General features: G+C 43.0%; 1 protein-coding gene across 7 annotated transcripts in view; it reads left to right on the plus strand.

Annotated features, from left to right (window-relative positions):
- Positions 1–19,620, plus strand: part of LOC110494606 (neural cell adhesion molecule L1-like protein) — a 94,318-nt gene that overhangs the window by 35,088 nt on the left and 39,610 nt on the right. For 2 of the 7 annotated variants that reach the window (XM_021569825.2, XM_021569827.2), the window contains exon 1: positions 13,293–13,480. The exons of 4 other annotated variants lie outside the window; for them this stretch is intronic. The gene's annotated coding sequence lies outside the window, so the exon portion shown is untranslated. Of the gene's footprint in view, positions 1–13,292; positions 13,481–15,901; positions 16,068–19,620 lie in introns of those variants that run through there. One more of the 7 variants, XM_021569823.2, reaches the window with a different exon arrangement.

Consider the following 19,620-nt stretch of genomic DNA (forward strand, 5'->3'; position numbering starts at 1 on the left):
TTCCATTGCCCGTTTGGTTGTTATTGTTGCACAGTTCTGTTTTTTCACTCCCTTAGTACATACAATACAATACATCATCCACCTCGTTTGATTTAGACTTCACGATACAGACTTTGAAGTGCCCTGCCTGAAACCCATTCCAAATCACAGTTTTTGTATTTGTTATTTGCTTTTAGATGACCTATTGTGGAGTTCACAATGCTTTCTGTTCAATCACTAGCTAACATGATTACCCAGCTGCTCCCAGTAACTATGCTACTGCTACAGAGAGGTCACTGGATGGGATTCAGCTCTGGCCAACCTCAACTATAGCCAAACCTCTCTTCCGCTCTGTAGTATTTTACCTTGGGCAATTACAATGCTGAGTACTCTATCCATCTTTTTAACTGCATTAACAATGTCAGTATACCTTGCAACAACTATGACCTATTCAACCAATCAATTTTTTTCATGGCAGAAATATCTCTACAGATGACATTACGATTATATCCCACCCCACCCCTGGTCCTATCTCTACAGATGGCATTACGATTATATCCCACCCCACCCCTGGTCCTATCTCTACAGATGACATTATGATTATATTCCACCCCACCCCTGGTCCTATCTTTACAGATGACATTATGATTATATTCCACCTCACCCCTGGTCCTATCTCTACAGATGGCATTACGATTATATCCCACCCCACCCCTGGTCCTATCTCTACAGATGGCATTACGATTATATCCCACCCCACCCCTGGTCCTATCTCTACAGATGACATTATGATTATATTCCACCCCACCCCTGGTCCTATCTCTACAGATGACATTACGATTATATCCCACCTCACACCTGGTCCTATCTTTACAGATGGCATTACGATTATATCCCACCTCACCCCTGGTCCTATCTTTACAGATGACATTACGATTATATTCCACCTCACCCCTGGTCCTATCTCTACAGATGGCCTTACGATTATATCCCACCTCACCCCTGGTCCTATCTCTACAGATGGCATTACGATTATATCCCACCCCACCCCTGGTCCTATCTCTACAGATGACATTACGATTATATTCCACCTCACCCCTGGTCCTATCTCTACAGATGGCATTACGATTATATCCCACCTCACCCCTGGTCCTATCTCTACAGATGGCCTTACGATTATATCCCACCTCACCCCTGGTCCTATCTCTACAGATGACATTATGATTATATTCCACCCCACCCCTGGTCCTATCTCTACAGATGACATTACGATTATATCCCACCTCACCCCTGGTCCTATCTTTACAGATGGCCTTACGATTATATCCCACCCCACCCCTGGTCCTATCTCTACAGATGACATTACGATTATATCCCACCTCACCCCTGGTCCTATCTCTACAGATGGCATTACGATTATATCCCACCCCACCCCTGGTCCTATCTCTACAGATGACATTACGATTATATTCCACCTCACCCCTGGTCCTATCTTTACAGATGGCCTTACGATTATATCCCACCCCACCCCTGGTCCTATCTCTACAGATGACATTACGATTATATCCCACCTCACCCCTGGTCCTATCTCTACAGATGGCATTACGATTATATCCCACCTCACCCCTGGTCCTATCTCTACAGATGGCATTACGATTATATCCCACCCCACCCCTGGTCCTATCTCTACAGATGACATTACGATTATATTCCACCTCACCCCTGGTCCTATCTCTACAGATGGCATTACGATTATATCCCACCCCACCCCTGGTCCTATCTCTACAGATGACATTACGATTATATCCCACCTCACCCCTGGTCCTATCTCTACAGATGACATTATGATTATATTCCACCCCACCCCTGGTCCTATCTCTACAGATGACATTACGATTATATCCCACCTCACCCCTGGTCCTATCTCTACAGATGACATTATGATTATATTCCACCCCACCCCTGGTCCTATCTCTACAGATGACATTATGATTATATCCCACCTCACCCCTGGTCCTATCTTTACAGATGACATTACGATTATATTCCACCTCACCCCTGGTCCTATCTCTACAGATGACATTACGATTATATCCCACCCCACCCCTGGTCCTATCTCTACAGATGGCATTACGATTATATCCCACCCCACCCCTGGTCCTATCTTTACAGATGGCCTTACGATTATATCCCACCTCACCCCTGGTCCTATCTTTACAGATGGCATTACGATTATATCCCACCCCACCCCTGGTCCTATCTTTACAGATGGCCTTACGATTATATCCCACCTCACCCCTGGTCCTATCTTTACAGATGGCATTACGATTATATCCCACCCCACCCCTGGTCCTATCTTTACAGATGACATTACGATTATATCCCACCTCACCCCTGGTCCTATCTCTACAGATGGCCTTACGATTATATCCCACCTCACCCCTGGTCCTATCTCTACAGATGACATTACGATTATATTCCACCTCACCCCTGGTCCTATCTCTACAGATGGCATTACGATTATATTCCACCTCACCCCTGGTCCTATCTTTACAGATGGCCTTACGATTATATCCCACCTCACTCCTGGTCCTATCCCTACAGATGGCCTTACAATTATATCCCACCCCGACCCATGGTCCTATCGCTACAGATGGCATATGATGATATCCCCACCCCTGGTCCTCCATGAGTATCGATTTTATGATTCAGCAAATGTTTCCTAAATAAGATTAAATTCCACTTAGCTCAGGGCTAAACAGATAAATGCATTTACACTGTCTGTCACAGTAACATTTACACTGATACGAAATTAAAACAGAAAAGTGGTGCTTGCATGTGTATTCACCTCCTTTGCTATGAAACCTGTGTGCAATCTAAGTATCACATGATCTGTCACATGATCTCAGTATATATACACCTGTTCTAAAAGGCCCCAGAGTCTGCAACACCACTAAGCAAGGGGCACCACCAAGCAAGCGGCACCATGAAGACCAAGAAGCTCTCCAAACAGATCAGGGAGAAAATTGTGGAGAAGTACAGATCAGGGTTGGCTTATAAAAAAAATATCAGAAACTTTGAAAATCAGGGTTGGAGCAGTTTTGCCTTGTAGAATGGGCAAAAATCCCAGTGGCTAGATGTACCAAGCTTACCCCACGAGACTTGCAGCTGTAATTGCTGCAAAATGTGGCTCTACAAAGTATTGACTTTGGGGGGAGTGAATAGTTATGCACGCTCAAGTTTTAAGTTTTTTTGTCTAATTTCTTGTTTATTTCACAATAAAAAATATTTTACATCTTCAAAGTGGTAGACATGTTGTGTAAATCAAATGATACAAACCCCCCAGAAAATCAATTTTAATTCCAGGTTGTAAGGCAACAAAATAGGAAAAATGCCAAAAGGGGAATACTTCGCAAGCCACTGGAACTTACTATATCCCCTGTAAACCCTTTCACTGACACTTACACAGATGCAAAGAGTAGCACATTCAACAAAAGAGTGTACGAACTATATCATATACAGCTTACATGTAAATTAATATATTCAACATATCACTTGAATCCTGTAATCCTTGGTATGAATATTAAATGGGAATCTGGAACAGAACACCCTTTGTTTTGGCACAACATGTTTACCCAACCACAGCCTTGAATGCTGGAGCCAGAATACCACCAGAAGGTTCCAAAAGTAGACATCATTATACATGTGTCCATGGGAAATAATAATAAGTAATAATAATGCCTTTTTCATTTATTTTGCAGATAGACTAGAATATGTTATTTTGTGGTAGGAATCACTTTCTAAATGGGTAGTGCACTGGCACCAAAAAACGATTGACAATATGCTCTTTACACACTCTCGGGGTAGCCCCCCAAAAATTTAGGACTGAGATACACACTGAAACAGAACAGAAACTGTATCTAATATGACATACATGAGGACTGAACATCCTTACTTACAAATCTTCTACGTAACAAAAATACACCACAATGCGTGGGAAAAGTAGTTCCTTCTACTCTGCGTGATTTTTAGAGTAGCAAACAACAAACTTTCACCCACACGCAGACAGACAACACAAAGCAATACTATTCTCTTTCCAGGCGGGTTGTTTGATGTGAGCTTGACAAAGACAGCACTCTAAAAGGTCCTTTTGGCTGGATTATTTAATGCTCCGTCATTCCTTTCAAGTATCAGAAAGATACATTTCCGGGTGTGCATAGTGTTTCAGTGAAGCAGGCATTTGTTTCATTGATGTGAGAATGCTTTCAAGTGGCACAGGCTCTCGGACTCGGACAATAGAGAGCTTTTCAATGATTCTATTTTCGGAGTTATCCCACGTTATACAGTGTGGCTGGTTAATATCCAATCTATAGGTTCAGAAATGATTAATGAATGGGGTCATTATTAATGGGGTCATTGCTAAATAGTGGGTATGTATTAAGATAATTAAAACTTCTGTTTACTAAGCCCATTAAGCCCACCTGCTGTATTGCTTGCATAACAGATTTAATAGTGATGTTTTTGGTTCGAGATTGAGCTTCATCAGGTCAAACATGTTGTTCCATGTTCTTCGCTGCTCCTTAATACTATCAGAATAGTAGGGCTAAACTGTTTCACATGGCTGAGTATCAGTCGGTTATCTGACATCAGACCCTTAAAAGTACTATACTTTACTGTTCCATAGGGTTTAGAAACACCAGATGTGGCTTGCAGATGCAGTTTTATACCCCTACATACATTTCTTTAGTTGTCTTCTGTTTGGTAATATCTCCATAACTATCCTACATTTTGTAGAATAATGTTAAGTGCTGACAGCGTGTTTTCTCAACAAGACCCTCGGGCACAAAGGATCAAGTGCCTTATTGCTGTTGGATAAATTGATAAGGAATATGGCTCTAACTTGAGAGCCTAAAGTTTTCTATTTTCTACATCAATTCCCCAAAAACATGGTTGGATTGAATAATTAATACAACAAGCCCTCTTGCCCCAACAAGCAATTGAATAGTGCAATCCATCAGGTATACATGAAACCACAAGGGACATTATTTGCATGGTAATGCAGTTTCCTGGTGTACCTTTATAGAATTGTGCCTATGGGCTCCTCTTCCTGACAATGGCTAATTGGCTATGGGAAAAGTAGAACGGCCTAACACTGAGAACAATGAAGATACGTCTTTCCCACCACTGTGGGGTAACCATGGACAGACAGTTTCATGGTACACTTAGAAAAAAAGGATCTGTCAAGAACCAAAAAGGGTTCTTCAGCTCTCTTCAGAGGAGAACCCTTTGAAGAACCCTTTTTGGTTTCAGGTAGAACCGTTTTGGGTTCCATGTAGGATCCTTTCCTCTGGGGTTTCTACATGGAACCCAAAAGGGTTCTACGTGGAACCAAAAAGGGTTCTCCCTGGGGTCAAAAAAGGGTTATCTTCTGGGGACAGCCGAAGAACCCTTTTGGAACCCTTTTTGCTAAGAGTGTATGTTCTCGTAATGTACGGTGTCCCATGAATTAGAATGGTCCTCATTTATAATGTCTCCATACATGAATACAATATGTAGTTCTACAGAGGATTCATACAGGCAAAGAAAAACATCCAGTATTACAAAGCATGTCTTAACTATTGTACAATAAAACACACGTCGCCATTTTTGCTCATCAATTGACAGTAATGGTGCAGCTTGAAGGGTTATGGAACTGTGCTGCCTGTAGTGACCTGCATTTTTTATTACAGTTGACACACAGACACACCTACACACACACACACACACACACACACACACACACACACACACACACACACACACACACACACACACACACACACACACACACACACACACACACACACACACACACACACACACACACACCATTCATTTCCCCAAAAATATTGGACTGCCTCTTCATCTCGAGATGCTCGTTCATGTGAAACGGATCCCTGAGCTATTTTCCACAGGAGGATTAGCAGTCTACCACGACAGGAAGGCACCTCAGTGTCTGTGCTCTGGCCCGCGTGCTGTCTGTGTGGACAGGCAGGCCACTCCTTAAAAGGTCTGAGATGCTCACTGCTTATCATGAGGGCTCTAGCTTAATTGCTTTCCCTTAATAGGTCTCTGGGATAAAAAGTCTGTTTTCTGGAAATAATTAATCCAACTTGTTGGCTAAATCAGATAGAAGGGAACAATAGTGGCCTTTGGTGGAGTGAGGGTTCTGCCTGAACTGCTTTATGAGACAGCTCCTCTATCTGACAGACAGGTGGGCTGCTGCTGCTGTTCGCTGCTGCTGTGTAGACGGTGATGATGATCTGATCAGCAATGCTCCCTGCCTGCAGGATCCAACCATTAGATTACAATTGAACTGCTCCATTTGGAGGAGAGCTGATTCAATGCAGTCCACAGTGTGTGTGTGTGTGTGTGTGTGTGTGTGTGTGTGTGTGTGTGTGTGTGCCGAGCCCTGCGACCATTTGGAATGCTGTGTGTTTTGGGTGCTGGGTCTACAGGTTGAGCAAAGCTTCGTAGCTCGGTTGCCTTGCATACATAGTTGACTGAAAGACAGCGCAGTTATTTTAATGAATTTATCTTTTCAGACGTCTGTTTGTGCTGTATTCTCACTCTGCTGTCTACACACTGAAAATATCAGCCTTGGAGACCCTTTCCTTTGTTAACAGTGACTTTTGGGGAAATAGCTCATTGATTTCTGGGGTAACATGATTCAGTGGACACTTCATCTGAACTAGATAAGAGGTGGCATATAGGAGCCATTATTTTTGTCCTGGTGGTCTCAGACTATAAGTTTAACTTTCTTTCACTTGTATATCACGGTTTTCAATTTTTAAAGGACTGTAAAAGTAATCTACAGCCAGAATCACCCTTTTTATACTACTACCAAGCACACACTCACACACTCACAAACCAGTTACCCTATTGCTGTATCTCAGCCAGTGCTGTAAGTGCAACAGACGCTAGTGTGCATGCAGCTTTCAGCAGGTGTGCTAATCATGAGGAGTGATCCCATGATGACAGCCATGCTCACTGAGTGCACCATCTGTGTGGCTCCGCTGGGCTCTCCACCGGCCTGGTGTCTCACTGAGCAAGCTGGATGCCTCTCTGGCCCTCCTGGCCTACACCGTTGTGTCCTCCTGTCCTCCTGTCTGTCCTGGCAGGGTTGTAGTCAGTCAGGGCTCGTCCTTGCCGTATGGCTGTAGTGATCGACTCACCTACTGCTGAACTCACACACAGTGCACAATACCATACCACCTGCTGGAACAACTTAACATGTTCAGAACAGCATGCAGTTTCTTAAGCTGTGACAATATATTGTTGTGTTTAAGGAATTATCAGAAAGATTTGGGATTTATAATAGGCACATACTTGTTATACAATATGTACCAATTTGAAAAGATATCCTTGTTTTTTCCCTGATTTATCTGGCGTGAGCTTTATGCTTTTGATCTGATCGGATGCTCTCTTTCTAGTGTTGTGCTGGATACATTTCCTATAAACCTGGATCTGGAAAGAATTGTAGAGGCCATTAAAGTGTCATGGTATAATGGAACATTGCATGGGCAATCAAATAGGTGGAATTTAATCTGCTTTTCATGTGCAGTTGGAGGTCACGTACAGTACCCATCAGATATCCGGCAAATTAAGTGATTTCAATATGTTGGATGAAATAGAGGTGGATGTTGTTTGTGATGGGATTCGCAAACTGTGAAACAAAAACATCCTCCAAACATCAGGGGTCAAGATTTGGACTACGGCTAGTTGTCCATACATAGCTGTGGAGAGCGTTATCAAAGTGATCTGCATGGTGATATCATAAGCTGTACTAATGTCACCGTTACAAAAATAAACTGTGGTAACACAGTAACTGTATTCTCTTAGTCACTTTCAGATTAATGCATATAGTGATTAACAATAAACCATGTCAGATTGCAGTATTAATATCATTTTTTTTCCACACATTGACTAGCAGATGAGTTTGGGGTGAAAACAACAACATTGGGCTATCTGCCCAAAGTTCAATTAAAGAACTTCATACTGTGTACAGTGTGTATATCTGCCAAGCCTCTGAACTTGTCTAAATTAGCTTTAGTGCCGCCTCATCAGTGATCACTCTTTTCCCAGTGGGGATGTCCTTCACTGACCCCAACTTACTTTACTTTCAGTCTGAGGCTTTGAAGCAATGTTTAATGCCTGAGCATAGATCTCCTTGACGGGACAGAAGGAGATACTCAAGACCCACCTGAGCATAAAGAGCCGACTGTCTGATATCTATGGTATAAGGGTTAAACCGAGGTTAGACACTGCTGGTGAACACACCCTCTCCCCTCCCTCTGTTTCCCCCCCTCCCTCTGGCTCCTCTCCCTCTCTCTGTCTCCTCACCCTCAGGCTACTCTTCCCTGCCTCAGGCTCCTCTTCACCTCCCTCAATCTCCTCTTCCTTCCCTCAGTTTCCTCTTCCCTCCCTGTCTCCTCTCCCCTCCCTCAGTATCCTCTCCTCCCCTGTCTCCCCTTCCGCAGTCTCTTCTCCCCTCCCTCAGACTCCTCCCCTCTCCCTTTCCTCCCAAAGTCTCCTCTTCCCTACCTCAGTTTCTCCCTCCCTCCCTCCCTCCCTCAGTCTCCTCTTGACCTCCCTCAGTCACTCTCCCCTCCTTCAGACTCCTCTCCTATCCCCTCCCTCCCATAGTCTCCCCTCCCTCGCCCCACCATCTCCTCTCCTTTCTTTCTGTGTCCCCTCCCTCCCTCCCTCCCTCCCTCCCTCAAAATCAAATAAAATGATATAGGTCACATACACATAGAGTTGATGTCGGAAGTTTACATACATCTTAGCCAAATATATTTCAACTCAGTTTTTCACAATTCCTGACATTTAATCCAAGTAAAAATTCCCTGTCTTAGGTCAGTTAGGATCACCACTTTATTTTAAGAATGTGAAATGTCAGAATAATAGTAGAGAGAATTATTTATTTCAGCTTTAATTTCTTTCATCACATTCCCAGTGGGTCAGAAGTTTACATACACTCAATTAGTATTTGGTAGCATTGCCTTTAAATTGTTTAACTCTGTCAAGCGTTTCGGGTAGCCTTCCACAAGCTTCCCACAATAAGTTGAGTGAATTTTGGCCCATTCCTCCTGACAGAGCTGGTGTAACTGAGTCAGGTTTGTAGGCCTCCTTGCTCGCACACGCTTTTTCAGTTCTACGCACAAATGTTTTTATAGTTTTGAGGTCAGGGCTTTGTGATGGCCACCTCAATACCTTGACTTTTGTTGTCCTTATTAAGCCATTTTGGAAATATGGTTAGGCTCATTGTCCATTTGGAAGACCCATTTGTGATCAAGCTTTAACTTCCTGACTGATGTCTTGAGATGTTGCTTCAATATATCCACATAATTTCCCTTCCTCATGACGCCATCTATTTTGTGAAGTGCACCAGTCCCTCCTGCAGCAAAGCACCCCCACAACATGATGCTGCCACCTCCGTGTTTCACGGTTGGGATGGTGTTCTTCGGCTAGCAAGCCTCCCTTTTTTCCTCCAAACATAACAATGGTCATTATGGCCAAACAGTTATATTTTTGTTTCATCAGACCAGAGGACATTTCTCCAAAATGTACATTCTTTGCCCCCATGTGAAGTTGCAAACCGTAGTCTGGCTTTTTATGGCGGTTTTGGAGCAGTGACTTCTTCCTTGCTGAGCGGCCTTTCAGGTTATGTCGATATAGGTCTCGTTTTACTGTGTATATGGCAACTTTTGTACCTGTTTCCTCCAGCATCTTCTCAAGGTTTTTTGCTGTTGTTCTGGGATTGATTTGCACTTTTCGCACCAAAGTACGTTCATCTCTAGGAGACAGAACGCGTCTCCTTCCTGAGCGGTATGACGGCTGCGTGGTCCCATGGTGTTTATACTTGCGTACTGTTGTTTGTAGAGATGAACGCGGTACCTTCAGGCGTTTGGAAATTGCTTCCAAGGATAAACCAGACTTGTGGAGGTTACACATTTTTTTCTGAAGTCTTGGCTGATTTATTTTAATTTTCCCATGATGTCAAGCAAAGAGGCACTGAGTTTGAATGTAGGCATTGAAATACATCCACAGGTACACCTCCAATTGACTCAAATGATGACAATTAGCCTATCAGAAGCTTCTAAAGCCATGACGTCATTTTCTGGAATTTTCCAAGCTGTTTAAAGGCACAGTCAACTTAGTGTATGTAAACTTCTGACCCACTGGAGTTGTGATGCAGTGAATTATAAGTAAAATTATCTGTCTGTAAACAATTGCTGGAACATTTTCTTGTGTATATTGAAGCAACATCTCAAGATATCAGTCAGGAAGTTAAAGCTTGGTCGCAAATGTGTCTTCCAAATGGACAATGACCCCAAGCATACTTCCAAAGATGTGGCAAAATTTGTGGGCAGAACTGAAAAAGCGTGTGCGAGCAAGGAGGCCTACAAACCTGATTCAGTTACACCAGCTCTGTCAGGAGGAATGGGCCAAAATTCACCCAACTTATTGTGGGGAGCTTGTGGAAGCCTGCCCAAAACGTTTGACACAAGTTAAACTATTTAAAGGCAATGCTACCAAATACTAATTGAGTGTATGTAAACTTCAGACCCACTACGAATGTGATGAAAGAAATTAAAGCTGAAATAATTCATTCTCTCTACTATTATTCTGACATTTCACATTCTTAAAATAAAGTGGTGATCCTAACTGACCTAAGACAGGGATTTTTTTACTCTGATTAAATGTCAGGAATTGTGAAAAACTGAGTTGAAATGCATTTGGCTAAGGAGTATGTAAACTTCCGACTTCAACTGTACATAGGACAGCAGCCTCTAAGATGCAGGATTTAGTAACCGGGTGGTAGCCGGCTAGTGATGGCTATTTAACAATCTGATGGCCTTGAGATAGAAGCTGTTTTTCAGTCTCTCCGTCCCAGCTTTGATCAACCTGTACTGACCTCGCCTTCTGGATTATAGTGTGGTGAACAGGCCGTGGCTCGGGTGTTTGATGTCCTTGATAATCATTTCGGTGCTCCCGGTGATGTGTTTGGCGACCCATCCCTCACTCCCTCCCTCCCTCAGACTCCTCTCCTCTCCCCTCCCTCCCATAATCCTCTCTTCCCTCCCTCAGTCTCATTTTCCCTCCCCTAGTCTTCTCTCCCCTCCCTCTGTCTCCTCTCCCCTCCTTCTGTCTCCTCTCCCGTCCCTCTGTCTCGTCCCTCTGCCTCCCCCTGTATCCTCTCCCTCATTCTCCTCTACCCTCACTCATTCTCCTCTCCTATCCACTCCCTCATTCTCCTCTACCCTCCCTCATTCTCCTCTCCTATCCACTCCCTCAGTCTCCACTCCCTCAGTCTCCTCTCCCCCTCCCTCTGGCTCCTCTGTCCCTCCCATAGTCGCCTCTCCCCTCCCTCTTTCTCCTCTCCCATCCCTCCCTCTGTATCCTCTCCCTCCGTCTCTTCTCCCCTCCCTCAGTCTCCTCTCCCCTCTCTCAGTATACCCTCCCTCAGTCTTTTCGCTGCTATCAGGGTACAGGGCAATATGAGAACAACATGTCTACTATGGGGTGTGGGGTTAAAGTTGTTGATGCAGGCTATGCTCTTTCCCGTGTCCTTCTGTTTTGCTATATTGCAAGTTGCCTGAGGGAACTCTGGTATGGACCATGTTTCTAATTCCATTCCATTGACTTGATAGGATAGATAGGCCTTTTTCTCACTCTGGCCAGATTGTATTTGTTGATTGCTGCCTGGAGGAGAAAATAAACGTGTCGTAAATTAAACATAATTGAAAACATTTTTTTCTCATAGAAAGATCAGTGGAGAATATCTGCATTTTGTTTTCTATGTTCCAATTTCTTGGTCATGTGCATGTGTATTATAAATGAACTGTATCACATTTAGACCCACAAGCAAATATCCCAGCAATGGCACACTATTAAAGAGATTCTCTTGTACGTTTGTATACTTTTTAGCCAGTAGTTCTGAAGTAGGGCTCACGAGCCAAAAGGGGTCCCTGGAAATTGCCTACTATGTCACATACAGTACCAGTCAAAAGTTTGGACACACCTACTCATTCAAGGGTTTTTCTTTATTTTTTACTATTTTCTACATTGTATAATAATAGTGAAGACATCAAAACTATGAAATAACACGTATGGAATCATGTAGTAACCAGAAAGTGTTAAACAAATCAAAATATATTTTATACTTGAGATTCTTCAAAGTAGCCACCCTTAGCCTTGATGACAGCTTTGCACACTCTTGGCATTCTCTCAACCAGCTTCACCTGGAAAGCTTTTCCTTTACTCTGCGCTCCATCTGGTGATTGTGGATGCCAAGTCATCTGATGCAGCATACTATCACTCTCCTTATTGGTCAAATTGTCCTTACACAGCCTGTCTCAAAAAAACACAGAGGTTGGAACCAAAAGTCTCAAATTTGGTCTCATCAGACCAAAGGACAGATTTCCACCGGTCTAATGTCCATTGCTCGTGTTTCTTGGCCCAAGCAGGCCTATTCTTCTTATTGGTGTCCTTTGGTAGTGGTTTCTTTGCAGCGATTTGACCACGAAGGCCTGATTTACACAGTCTCCAACAGTTGATGTTGAGGTGTGTCTGTTACTTGAACTCTGAAGCATTTATTTGGGCTGTTATTTCTGAGGCTGTTAACTCGAATGAACTTATCCTCTGCAGCAGAGATAACTCTGGGTCTTCCTTTCCTGTGGCAGTCCTCATGAGAGCCAGTTTCATCATAGCTCTTCATGGTTTTTGCGACTGCACTTTAAGATATTTTCCGCATTGACTGACCTTCATGTCTTAAAGTAATGCTGGACTGTCATTTCTCTTTGCTTATTTGAGCTGTTCTTTCCATAATTTGGTCTTGGTCTTTTACCAAATAGGGCTATTTTCTGTATACCACCCCTACTTTGTCACAACACAACTGATTGGCTCAAACATTAAGAAGGAAAGAAATTCCACAAATTAACTTTTAACAAGGCACACCTGTTAACTGAAATGCAATCCAGGTGACTACCTCATGAAGCTGGTTGAGAGAAGGCCAAGAATGTGCAAAGCTGTCATCAAGGCAAAGGTATGCCACTTTAAAGAATCTCAAAAATAAAATATATTTTGATTTGTTTAAAACTTTTTTGGTTACTACGTGATTCCATATGTGTTATTTCATAGTTTCAATGTATTCACTATTATTCTGCAGTATAGAAAATGGTAAAAATAAAGAAAACCCCTGGAATTAGTAGGTGTGTCCAAACTTTGACTTGTACTGTATGTGCAGATTTACAGTATGCACCACATTATTGCTCTCTCTCTCTGCTGTGTGTGCATCTTGCTAACTGTCACTCAAATGGCGAGGGGCTGAAACTCATTGGTTGAAACTAGAATTGCTAGGGTGTTGGCCCATGTGGGGGAATATTTTTGGAAAATAACTCCGCACAGCTTCCAGAAAACAGTCGCTTTCAAACTATGGATTTCGTGGCTAATTGAGGTAAGACAGTAATTCTGCTCATAGATTATGCATGTATGAACTACACATTGACACATCCAGCACAAAGCGGGAGGTTTAACAAATATTTACTAGTCACCAAAGTTCTGGAGCTTGTCTTTAAATATCTTAGATGACACAAAAAAAGCTTATTACAGCATCCAAGCTCCGGTCGATCTCCATATACTGTGTCTCCCACAGACGTCTCCATGGCATTTTAACTAATGGCTTTAAGTGGAATAAATGTTTGCTTTTGTGCCACTATAAATCATGTCCCATTCATGTAATCTGTGGGGGCAGAGGTGTGAATGGGTTTGAGCGGTTGAGAACAGAGGGGGAAAAGGGGAAGAGGCAGTCCCCGGGGCAGTGCTCAGGACAATGTCAGGTTTGTCTGGCCTGAGTGTGTGAACACTAAGCTTTTGGGAACTGGCAGCTTACCCCGGTACCTTCCCTCCCGTCGTCCTCGCCTCCAGAGCTGTCCAGCTCCAAGCATTAAGCATTTGTTTAAAGTTCATAAGGCTTCCCTCTGTTTGTGTGGCTATAATCATGGCTTCATCCTGCTGCTGCTCAAAGAGAGGTCTGAGGGTCTTGGAGGACCTGGCTCTGGATCTGTCTCTGTTTCTGCAGAGGAGAGGCATGTGAGTGTTCTCAGTGTCTGGCGCTGGCAATCTGCTCCTCACATTATGAAAAGGCCAATGTCCTCCTTCGACTGTCCAGAACACATCCCAGCCATTGCTTCAGCTCTAAATTATGACTTTTTAAGGTCACACCCATGGAAATCATAAAATAACACAGATAATTGTGCATTGATACAGGTAACTGCCAAAGTAAAGAAAATGCCAACATGAAGTGTCTTAGGGCGTTGGCCCACAACAAGCTAGAACAACTTCAATGCACCTTGGCATAGATTCTATAAATGTCTGGAACTCTATTGGAGGGATGCGACACCATTCTTCCATGAGAAATTCCATCATTTGGACTTTTGTTGATGGTGGTGGAAAATTCTGTCTCAAACCAGGTTTCCATCCAACCTTTTTATGTGAGCAAAGTACATGTTTGATAAAAAATGTCACGACAGGCCTGATGGAAACAGCAAAGGTGAGATCTTTTTGTTTCTGTAAAATTATATGTAATTATGGTGAACTAACCCTTTAATATAACTAGTTGAAGTCACAGAGGATGAACTTTATACTAACTCAGAATGGAATGCACTTATATGAATCAATCATAATACAATTTCTAATGAAAATAAAATTGTCTCCATATACAGCATATAATGCCTTAATGTACTTCATGTGCATCTATCCACTAGCAAAGCGTCCAATTATCTAACGTCTCCATTTGAAACAGTAAAGGTATACAATCTAATTTCCACCATTTTACAACTGTCAGCACATGTGAAGCACAAGTGATAAGAGCCCTGCAGTGGGCCTGCACAAACAGTCATGCCTTTGGTAGGTTTTTTGCTGCGGATTTACGACCTGCATCAGCATAATTCAAGCATGACCCTCCGCCCCCCCTTTCCATTTTCTCCCTTTCTCCTTGTTAAAGCCCAAGTCTCAGACCTGGGTCCACGCTATACATCATCCAGCCTGTGCAGCTCCCTTCCCTTCCCCCCGGTGTCGTGAGAGCGAGACAGTGCTTTTGTCGGGCTGTGGAGGTATTTTATCGGCAGTCTCAGCACACTCTCTTTGCTCTGCTCTCTGCTTCCTCAACACAGGTCACAGATGCTCTACTCTCCCCATCTGTGGACTCTTGGAATCTTGTCTGTGCTCACCAATCTGTGTCAATGAACGTCTCTTAACCAGTCGCTCAGAAAATCCCAGTTTTCATTACATGCTCAATGGTTCTTCTGGTCAAACAAACAAAATATCATCTCCAGCCAAATTATTATGCTTCCTTTGGCCGGGTGGGTGAGGTCAAGAGCAGACCTGGTCACAGATGTCCTGTAGGGATACTGTAGGCTCGTCTTCTGTAATGCTGAGAGACAATCTCCACAAACATGATTGGAAATAAGGATATTGTCCCTGTCTGCAAATAGGATTGCTCCCTGAGAACTGTAAATAACAATGTAGGAGCAATCACTCAACAGACAACACTCAAAGGCTGATTTCTACCATCCTTCTCCCATCTGTGCTCTTGTGTGTATTCTGTAACACGTGTGTGCTTAACACTATTAAACAGCACTTTAAACAAAGCTTCAGGTGCAGCAAACATATTGCTGGGCAGGACAGAACTTGCATTCCTCCACTTTTCCTACTCTCTCTTTTGTACACAGCCAGTGAATAGCCTTTAGATTGAGCTTTGTGAGAATGATTGTCAGTGGCTTAATGAGCTTCTTTGCCAAGCTAGAGGCTTTGGCAACATATTTGTCTACAACAGCACCTCTCTCACTCCGTCCCCAGCTTGTGTGACATGATCCAGTGCGAGTGGACACATCCAGAGCAGTCCCCGGGATTTTGATAGACCCCTTCACTGTTCTATGCTCTGATTTTCCCTTTGGATTGGATTGGATTGATTGTCTGTAGAGGGAATGGTTGTTCATAATGTATCTCGCGAGGGACCAGCGTGGAGAATGAAGTTAAGTCTTGTAAGTACTGTCTTGTCTTGGGATGTTTCTGTGTGTGCGGCACAAAAGCTGGCTGTTGGATGTTTTGGTCTTTGCATGTGTGGTGAGGCGTATTAAATAGGGTCACCCCCTCACAGAGAGGAGAGTAGGAACATTGCCTGTGTTCATGTGGTTACAGTGCCTTCAGAAAGTATTCATACACCTTCACTTATTCCACATCTTGTTGTGTTACCGCCTAACTTCAACATGGATTAAATAAATACACATAATACACCGTAATGTTGAAGTCAAAACATGTTTTTAGACATTTTAGCAAATTTTATGAAAATTAAATACAGAAATATCCAGTTTATATAAGTATTCACACCCCTGATTCAATACTTTGTAGAAGCACCTTTGGCAGCGGTTACAGCTGTGAGTCTTTCTTGGTACGTTTCTAAGACCTTTTCACCCATGGATTGTGAAATATTTGTAAATTCTTAAAGCTCTGTCATATTGGTTGTTGATCATTTGTAGACAACCATTTTAAGGTCTTGCCATAAATTTCCAGGCAGATATAAGTAAAAACTGTTACTCTGCCACTCAGGAACATTCACTGTCTTTTTTGGTAAGCAACTCCAGTGTAGATTTGACATTGTGTTTTAGGTTATTGTCCTGCTGAAAGGTGAATTAATCTCCCAGTGTCTGGTGGAAAGTAGACTGAACCAGGTTTTCCTCTAGGATTTTTTATCCAGTTCTTAATGATAACAAGCATACCCATGACATTATGCAGCCAACACTATGCTTGAACACATGGAGAGTGTGTTGTATTGAATTGGCCCTAAAAATACCACTTTGTATTCAAGACAAAAAGTAAAAGGGTGTGACTACTTTCTGAATGCACTGTATATCTTGTTGTCATACAATAAGTATGGGGAATTCATCTCCCAGTGTCTGGTGAAAATAAGACTGAACCAGGTTTTGACTGAAAAGAGCTTCTGGACATCAGAACAGTGATTACTCAGAGTAGCTACATCTGGTAAGACGAGGGTTAAAGAAGTCTCGAGGTATTGCTCGGCTGAGGCAAAGTACCTCATGATAAGCTGTAGACCACACTATCTACCAAGAGAGTTCTCATCTATATTATTCATAGCCGTCTATATGGCGCCACAAACCGATTCTATGCGATGGACTACAGGAAATGGAGGGCTGAACAGGCCTCCATTTAAATCGACGGGGCTGAAGTGGAGCGGGTTGAGAGTTACGAGTTCCTTGGTGTCCAGATCACCAACAAACTATAATGGTCCAAACACACCAAGACAGTTGTGAAGAGGGCACAACAACACCTTTTCCCCCTCAGGAGACAATTTGGCATGGGTCCCCAGATCCTCAAAGTTCTACAGCTGTACCATCGAGAGCATCCTGACCGGTTGTATTACCGCCTGGTATAGCAACAGCTCGGTTTCTGACCGTAAGACGCTACAGAGGGTGTGCGTACAGCCCAAAGCATCCTGCCATCCAGAACCTACATACCAGGCTGTGTGATTTTACACTGCTGCTACTCGCTGTTTGTCATACTCACGTTCCCCCTAGCTACATGAACTGTATACGTCAGTGCATAAGGCTGGGTGACTTTTACACACTTAGAGGTAACATTATAACATAATGTTCAAACATTATACATTATACAATGTTTGAAAGGACTTAAAATAGGATATATTGCCCCTAATATCTCTCCAAATAGTGGAGGAAACTGTAGCATTGTATAAGTATTATCATCTCTGATACTGAGCTCACCCCATCCCATTCCTCCGCAACACCATACACACACACACACACACACACACACACACACACACACACACACACACACACACACACACACACACACACACACACACACACACACACACACACACACACACACACACACACAGTCCCTCAGGACTGGACCATATTTCCGACAGCTGTGTCAAACAGCTCACCCTGCGAACGCTGTCCAGATGCCCTGCTGTAGAGCACAGGAAGTACAAAATGGATTGCAGACAGCATATTCCCTGTAAATCACAGATCGGAGCAGGGAATTTCAATGTGTAGAAAAGGGACCGCAGGGGATAGGAAAAAGGGTAACAACCTGCCTGGTGTTTTTTTATATTTCTCTGTCGCAATTCAATATACGACTGTACTGTGTCTGAGTTGGGGCATCAGAATATACTTGTGTTGGATGGGAGTAAATTGCTTTGGGGTTTGATGGAGGAGGGGATTTGGGATATAAGTCCCATCCATCATGTCTGGCTGTGGCACAGTTTCATCAACAGTTTCAACCTGGGAAATTGACAACATCTGTCAAATGGAGTGAATGGAGGTGGGGAGGATCTCACTGTGTTTGTTCACACAAAATAATATCCCTGTCCCCACAGTCCAGGTTGTGAATCCATAACAAACCTCTCCTGGCTACTCAGTGAGGATCATAGACTAATATGATGATTGTCCTGGGCTTGGGGCGCTCCTCTGTGACTCAGGACTTCAAAGAGACAAGAGCTGAGAGAGAGAAAATGAAAGCTCTTGGCTCACCATTCTGCAGACAGACAGACGGACAGGAGCGATATACCTTTTGCGGCACTAGTACTTGAAACGTGACAAGTTGAGATATTCTGTCAGGAATTTCTCCCAACCTTTGAGCTCTCAAGATTTACACTTTTCAGTTATATACCAGCTATAGTAAGCTGTTGTGTGATATGTCCTGCTGCACATTTCCCAGCCACATTCACTTATAATTACAGTGATGTATCTTTAAACAAAAAACACTGAATCTCACCTTATCTTGAAATGAAGACTAATGGGGAGGTGGTTGGGAGAGATTGCAGCAGTATTAGCACTGAAACAGTTTATGTCCCTGCTGTTTCTTAATATGCTCAGCAGGCCTCCATATTTCACTGAGACAAATAGAGCATTCAGCAGCTAGCAGAGCAGAGCAGAGCTGCACAAATGAACAGCTCATCGGAGAAAGAGGAAAACCTTCACCTCACCTTTACTCATGAAAAACACTAATCACTCAGCAAAGATTAAATAGACAGGAAGGAAGATGCAGAAACAAATCAAATTAAATATTGAATAAAATGTTATTGGTCGCATACACATGTTTAGCAGGCGTTATTGCTGGTGTAGCTGTCACGCCTTGACCTTAGAGCCTTTTTTATTCTCTATTTGGTTAGGTCAGGGTGAGACTTGGGTGGGCAAATCTATGTTTCTATTTCTTTGTTGGCCTAGTATGGTTCCAATCAGAGGCAGCTGTTTATCATTGTCTCTGAATGGGGATCATACTTAGGCAGCCCTTTTTCCCACCTTCAGTTGTGGGATCTTGTTTTTGTACAGTTACTGTGTAGCCTGCAGAACGTTACGTTCGTTTGTCTTTTTTTTCTTTTCTTTTGGTGTTCATCAAAATAAAGGAAGATGTACGCTTACCACGCTGCACCTTGGTCTCATTCCAACACTGGACGTAACAGTAGCGAAATGCTGTCACGTTCTGACCATAGTTCTTTTATGTTTTCTTTGTTTTAGTGTTGGTCAGGACGTGATCTGAGTGGGCATTCTA

This window comes from Oncorhynchus mykiss, chromosome 17 (assembly GCF_013265735.2).
Source record: "Oncorhynchus mykiss isolate Arlee chromosome 17, USDA_OmykA_1.1, whole genome shotgun sequence".
In the NCBI taxonomy this organism is placed as follows: Eukaryota; Metazoa; Chordata; class Actinopteri; order Salmoniformes; family Salmonidae; genus Oncorhynchus; species Oncorhynchus mykiss.